This window comes from Bidens hawaiensis, unplaced genomic scaffold (assembly GCF_021521415.1).
Source record: "Bidens hawaiensis isolate Kalapana, Puna unplaced genomic scaffold, B.hawaiensis_p1.1 tig00001575_1, whole genome shotgun sequence".
In the NCBI taxonomy this organism is placed as follows: domain Eukaryota; kingdom Viridiplantae; phylum Streptophyta; class Magnoliopsida; order Asterales; family Asteraceae; genus Bidens; species Bidens hawaiensis.
In genome coordinates, this window is record NW_027491088.1 from 2,433,036 (window position 1) to 2,438,460 (window position 5,425).

General features: G+C 32.4%; 1 pseudogene across 1 annotated transcript; it reads right to left on the reverse strand.

Moving 5' to 3' along the window:
* Positions 1 to 348: 348 nt before the first annotated feature.
* On the reverse strand, positions 349 to 2,620 carry LOC143585737 (E3 SUMO-protein ligase MMS21-like; annotated as a pseudogene). Its single transcript, XR_013144590.1, has 7 exons — positions 2,440 to 2,620; positions 2,300 to 2,371; positions 1,633 to 1,743; positions 1,451 to 1,558; positions 1,130 to 1,269; positions 946 to 1,033; positions 349 to 860 (listed from the first exon to the last, which is right to left on the reverse strand). The product of XR_013144590.1 is annotated as an E3 SUMO-protein ligase MMS21-like (transcript).
* Between the last annotated feature and the right edge of the window lie 2,805 nt (positions 2,621 to 5,425).

The following is a 5,425-nucleotide window of genomic DNA, read 5'->3' on the forward strand; positions in this document are numbered from 1 at the left end:
GGTAAGAGTTTGATAGTACATATAATACCATCTAGAGTTCTAGATTATGATAAACAAACAAACGTAGCTAGTAATACCGCACTCACAATGTAGGGTCTAGTAAAGGTAAATAGAGGACGCCTTACCTCTATCCATAAAATAAAGAGACTACTCCTAATGAAAAACAAACAATACTAGTGATAGTGATGAGCTACCTATAGCAAATAGTGATAAAACTTAAAATAATAGAAGAGAAAAGAAGATGATACAAAAAGGATCACAACACACTTAAAATGTAATTGTTGCATAGGAATCCTATCACGCATCTGATTAACCGTGTTTTTTAAGCGAAAAATATTTTAAAAAATAATAATAATATAGAAAATATGCAGACATATCCATGTTTTGGGACACCCTTAAGATTTTTAACATTTAGTTATATAGGTACAATGATAGAGGTTTCTTGAAACTTTCTTGCAACACTCCAAGATTGACAATGTGACAAACATCAACTTCATGTTAGTATGCCTTCTAATCTTCTATAGTGCCACAAAAAGACCCAACAAAAGTACCCACAACCAATACTTCAACACTACATTCTAAATTCTAAGCTTAATGAATTCAATAAAACAAGAAAAAAAACACCCCCAAAAAATCAATTCCATAATTGTACATCCAAACAGCTGTAGTCAAGATTCGTTATTATCTGACTACAAATTATGCCGCTTTTCAACTCCAACCTTCATTTTCAGAATCCTCTGTGAAATCCTCTATGATATTAGGCTTGGAAGCTCGTTGGTTCATTCCTCGTGATTCCTCAATTTCAATATGTAACAGCGCGTCACATACCACTCGGTCTGCAATGATTATTTTAGGACACGCTGAAAAAAGAAAGAAAATAGAATATTAAGGAATGGAGCAGCCGACAGCTAGATCATATTTATGAACAAAATATCTTAAGCTTACCTGCCATTGGACATTTAGGTTGCCCATTCTTGGATCTTATGTACTGCAGGATAACTGATTTCTCATATATATATGCTTGCAATCCATACTGTAAGAACATACAAAAACAAGATCAAATGATCGATACAATGCTCTAGATCATTCAAAATTTAATTTTATTTTATGCAACTGATAGAGATCGAACCTGCGAACGGGTTCTGAGAGTTCGGTAACAGGTTTGCCACTTAAAGGACAAGTATTGTTTAAAAGGGTACTTTGTGTACTAGTCATTACAATATCTTCCTGTTCTTCACCAGGCATTGGTTGTCCAGAGTTATGCACATTCTGTATAAAACAAAATATTATCTCGATACATAATCTCAGTTGATTCACTCAGCAGGATGCAACGTAAAGGGTCCGGTTACATGGATTAATAATAATAATAATAACAATTTTAATAATAATAATGCAGTGAACAAAATAATACTTTTGATGTTTAAATGCTAGATATGACATAGAAACATACCCATATAGCTTCTTTGAATTGGCGTAACAATTGACTAACTTGAGGACCCAACGAACGACGTTTTGTCTTTGTCATCTCATTATCTATCAGCTTCTTAAAATCACTAGGCTGCAATTTAAAGTATTCAACAAAATTAGGGCTTACGGATTTAGTTATTTCATTTTCATCAAAGATACAAATACCTGTTCACCAGGGCGATACGAGTTCCCAACGGAATCAATTGCAGTGGAAACATTAGCACATTCCTCATACGCTTTCAGTAATTCAATAAACTCAGTTTCGAGATCCTTCACCTGTAACATTGCCAACTTAACAAAATTCAAACCAACTCTTTCAATCTTACGGATCGGGACTAGGAGTGAGCAATAACCGAACCGTTAACCGAAAGCCGAATTAACTGGAAATGGTTAAGATTGCCAAATCTAACTGAACCAAACCATTCATAGTTTCATGTATTTCTAGCTTTTATGCACCCATTTCATGTAGTTTTGAGCAAAAATTTATCCGGAGTTTGGTTTTGTTTATTAACCGAAACCCGACAAACTAACCGAACAAATCGAACCATATAACCAATGAATTATTGTTTAATAAAACATATTAACCAATGAGTTCGAGTTCGGTTTCGGTTTCGCCTAATAACTGAACTGAACGGAACCAAATTGAAAACTAACAAACTAACCTAAGAAACCAAACCTATTAACCGTAAACCAATTGGTTAATAAAACAGATTAACCAATAGACTTCGTTTTCGGTTTCAACTAATAACCGAACCGAACCGTGGGCACCCCTAAATTCTTAAGTGAGAAATTAATATTTTAAAAATGAAACCCTAGAAAATAACTGACATACCATTTGGGTTTTGTTTTGTTTCTCGAGACTAACCCCAATTTCCTTCATTTTCACCATAGCTTTTCGAATATCCTGCAAGTATACAAAAGATTAAACATCAACTGAATGTATAATTAGATGATTTTAATAAGAGTATTTACAGCAAGTAGGGTTTGGTTGAAAGCGTAGCGGCGGCGTCTTTCATCTTCGCTGCGGTTCGAGGAGCTGACGTGGATGCCATCTCTGCCATTTGATTTACCGATCGATCAGGTGGAATGGAACTGTGCTGCAGAGATATATCGGAAATGGTGGTATCTGGCGGGAAATCAAGTGGAAATAAACCGGTTTACAAACCGACCAGATAACACTTCAAACCGAAAACCGAGTTGGACAAATCGGTTTATAAGCCGATCCAACTTGCAGGTTCGTATAGCGGTTTGACCTTTGAAGACGTAAACCGGTTTAAGACCTGACTCGATTTGTAAATTGGAATAATACCGGTTTTTTTTTTCAAACCAGTTTGTAACTTGGACCGAATCAAATTGCTATGTTAGAACAATTTTTTTTTCCTAAATTGGGTTTTAAATTGAACCGGTTTAGATTAAACCAGTTTTAAGCAGTCACTGACTAAACATGTTTTGTTTGTAATCCGGCCAAATTTGGGCCTATTAACCAATTAGTATACATCTACTATTAGGCATGCATGCTAAATCATTTAAAAGAAGTAAACTTTTTACCCTCATTTGAAGAAGTGATACACTGTCTTTTTAGGTTACGTTCTAACATGATATCTACCAGTTTAAAAAGAAAGTTTTATTGAAAGACAAACTCATGATTAACGATTGAGGAATCAGGAATGGGCGTAAAATGAATTTGTTAGCATTCGCATGAACCACACTATACGTCTAGTTTTTTTTTGTTCTCGTCCCTTATCTTTTTACATACTTTCAAATCATATATTTTTTTTTTCGAAAAGCAAATTAAAGTAGTTAAAAATTAAAAGAGTTTTATTTTAAAAATAACTTATACTTAGGTTCTTACATGAACAATATGAAAATAAGTTTAAAATAAATTAAGAAATAACACATTAATACGAAATTTGTATAAGTTTGATCATTGATGGATGTTAACTAAACCACCTTACATCCATTCATTTGTATCCACCATGAGTTTACATTCACTATTAACTTCTCGCAAATCAAGGTAGTTGTCACCTCAATAATCTTTTCACTAACAAGGTAGTGCGTTTTAATAACATGGTACATATAGCGATCATCACCACTAGATCATCTCACTAAACATGATAGTAATCACCAATTACAAATTCTTCTAATAATACTATGGATTACTGCTCTTTGTTATCACAAAAGCGAATGAAAAAAGACGATTATTAAACATATTTCATTAAAAAGTAACGTTTACATCGAAACACAATGCACTACTTAGCAACAGTTAAGCAATTAGACCACTTTGATAGTATGAATATTAAATTTGACATCATACATTAAACTAGACATAATATTAAATTTGTTTACCGAAAAAAAATATTAAGAAAAATGTTGACAAAAAGTATTAAGAAAAATGTTGAAAGCCGACGATGGTCATGACCAATAACCAAGTTAGCTACTTGGCTTGCCAATCTTGACCCTATACCACTTTCAAGTTGCAACCAATTTCAACCCCTAACAAGTAACAACAAATGTTAATTCGATCTCGAACATTTTAGTCCTTTGTAGTTTTATATAACATTAGATATATGTAGGAATCGGGCAATAACAAGAACGAGATATTCACTAACTTTTGTAGTTTATATTATATATCATAATAGTTTTGTTGTATCACATGACTTATTGATTTCTCATTTGAATTGAAATGGATTTGACGATTGATTGAACCGGCTATTCCTATAATCGAAAAAAAAACTACTTGGCATTTTTACCCTAAATCAATCAATTATGAAATTTTTTATACTAAAATGTCAGGTATGCATTCAATTTACTCTCATAAGATAACTCTGCTTACAAATAGTAGACCAAAATATACTTTTTTTGAACGACAAATTTGTTTTACTTCCCTAGACTTAACTCGAGACCTTTGATGTTTAAGAGATTTCGTCTTTATCATTATGTCATCTACCCGACTAGTAGATCAGAATAAAGTGAATTTTCTATAGACTGTTGATGGACGTTTGTTTGTCAAAATGGAAAGAAATTAAAAACGATTAAGCAAATAAGTTGTCAATTGTCAGATAGAAAGTCTTAAGATCTTTTAAGATATTTACACTTTTATATTGTTTGAAAACTAAAGTCTCGTTGAAAATAGATTTTAAAATATCATACAACGGTTTGACTTTGATTTGATGGTTCAAGATGATAGTTATTTATTTGGGCATTAAATTTGTATCAACTTCTAACAACTTTTTAAGTAGTTTAATTTACACGAAATATTTAAGAAAAATATAAGTATTGAATAACATGACACGTGAAATAGTCTTTTAGTTAGTTGGGAGATTTTTATACAGTGTTACCACCACCTAGTTTCCACATGGTTACTACAGTGACAGACTCAGAAAATTTGAATAACGGTCAGATATTTACTTATTATGCATTTGATTTAGACGATCATAATTTTAGCAAGTATACAACACTAACCTTTTGTTATTCATGGAGGGCGGTTGACCCCATCGGTTCACCTTGGGTCAGCCCTTGGTTACTACTTATGGACACTAGTGAAAATAGAGCAGCTCCAGGCCTTCAGTCCAAGCAATTAAACAAACTAAACTCGTTATTGAACGAATTAAATTGTATTAAAGACATATCAATAATGGTTGGATGTGTCTTTTAATATTTAACTGTAATAACAAAACATTTATATATCACACCGGTTTAGTTCATGTATTTTAAAATTTTTAACCCAACTTAATTTTCCCTAACAACTGTAATAAAATGGCAAAGTCCATAAAAAAATAGTTAAAACTTAAAAAGTTATACGATGTTGCTCGAACATTGACTTTCTGCAGCATATATTTATGATATATTAATGTACACAGGCCAAGATGATCAATAAAAATATGTACGTACATAACTTCACACTTACACTTGTAGGTTGTAACTCCCAAATTTATGATTCTATAAACATAAATCTAGC